This window comes from Gymnoscopelus microlampas, assembly GCF_963454915.1.
Source record: "Gymnoscopelus microlampas genome assembly, chromosome: 19".
Classification (NCBI taxonomy): domain Eukaryota; kingdom Metazoa; phylum Chordata; class Actinopteri; order Myctophiformes; family Myctophidae; genus Gymnoscopelus; species Gymnoscopelus microlampas.
In genome coordinates this window covers 25246344-25248163 of record NC_139956.1, presented here as the reverse complement: position 1 = coordinate 25248163, position 1820 = coordinate 25246344, and positions in this window count along the sequence as shown.

Genomic DNA, 1820 nt, shown 5'->3' with positions numbered 1-1820 from the left:
TGTGTGTGTGTGTGTGTGTGCGTGCGTCTGTGCGTGCGTGCGCGTGTGTTTGTGAGCCACGGATTCCAGATGATGAAAAGCATTGTTGTGTGTCTTTGTGAAGCAGACAATAGACAACAGACACAAAGAACCATTTAAATAGACTGTAATCTTATCCCTCCCTTTCTTCCTCTCTCCACCTTTAACTCACTCTTTCATTTTGTACTCCACCACCAAGTCTCTGTGTCTCTCACACTAGTTTTTCTCACTCTCTACCTCTAAAAACACAAGGACAATTTGTATAGCAGATTACAGCAGATTATCCTTATAGTAATAAAAGGCAAACTAAAAATGCTGCTATTTGACATCTGAAAGATCCAAGATCCACGGATGATTAAACTAAAAGTAAAAATACAGAGAAACAACTCTCTATTCAGCTCTTAAGGCCCTTGAGAACTGAACATAGTTGTTTCTCTGTACCTTTTGAGTCCCTTGAGTCAAGGGCAACTTGATCCTGAGAATGTACTCGCTTCTGGAGTAGGGTGATGGGTAGCATGACCTCGTTTTAACTCTTACATTTTATTGTCATCAAACTAAATGTGCATTACTTGAGTAATTTACCTGAGTAAAAGTACAAAATGTATCTAAAGCACCAAAAGTAGAAAGTACTCATTATGCAGAATGTCCCATTTCACAAGTTTTCAAATGTATGTATACAAATCTTTTGAAAAGAGCAGATCTACAAGCTCACAATGCGTTGCAATGTGAGCATGTAGATCGGCTATTTTCAAATAGCCGAAATGTATATAGGGCTGAAGTGGTTAATGCATGTTTTGGAATAATAATTAAAATCTACAAAGTACTAGTAATTAAAGTTTTCAAATAATTTGCCTTTGAGATGTAGTGGAGTAGAAGTAAAAGTATTGAAAATTGGAAGTACTCCAGTAAAGTAAAAGTACGTCAAAATTGTACTTAAGTACAGTACTTGAGTAAATGCACTTACAGCAGTTACTTTCCACCTGCTGGTCTCTCCTCTCCTGTACTCCAATTAAATAGAACCGCTCATTCGTATCAGCTCTGATCTCTCCCTGTGATTGGCCAAGAGAAGAGAAGGCGTGCGCGGTTGCGTAATGTCAGAGGTACAGTTCAGATCCCATAACCCGGGGCGACGGTCGCGCTGCGATTGGCTAGAGTTGGTAGTCAGGGGGAACCGCTTGTAAACTAATTACATGAAGGATGTAAAATAAATAAATAAAATAAATGAATAAATAAACGAAGGAGGCTAGCATAGATTAGAGTCAGTGGGCTAATAGACACCTCTTCAAATGTCAGAGAAAATACTACTTTAGTCCTGTTTAAACGATTAAGATGATATCCTGGAAGTCCATAAAAAACAAAAACATAATGCAATAAATAAATACATGTATTTATTTAACTGTATTTTCTAAATGTATTTAATTGTATTTTATTTATTTATATCATTGTGTTAATGTATTCATTTAATTGTGGATTGTATTTATTTCATTGTGGTATTTATTTATTTATTAATCTTCCATAGTTTTGGGGGAATTTATTTTTGGACAAATGATCAACAGGCAATATATTCTTTACAGTTTCTTCCGGTTTTCATAGCTTTAATGTTTGGACAATGATCTATGACTATGACAATAATTAAGATACCCATCTCACTCATCTCCCCGCGTCAGCGCGGCGGTTGCCCGACAACCAACCGAAACCAGCCAATCACAGCGCAAGCCCGTGCCTTCGGGCCATGGGATATCCGGACTTTTCTACCAAGGATGAAGGCTTAGCTCCGAGCAGCCAGACAGTAGAGATTAACA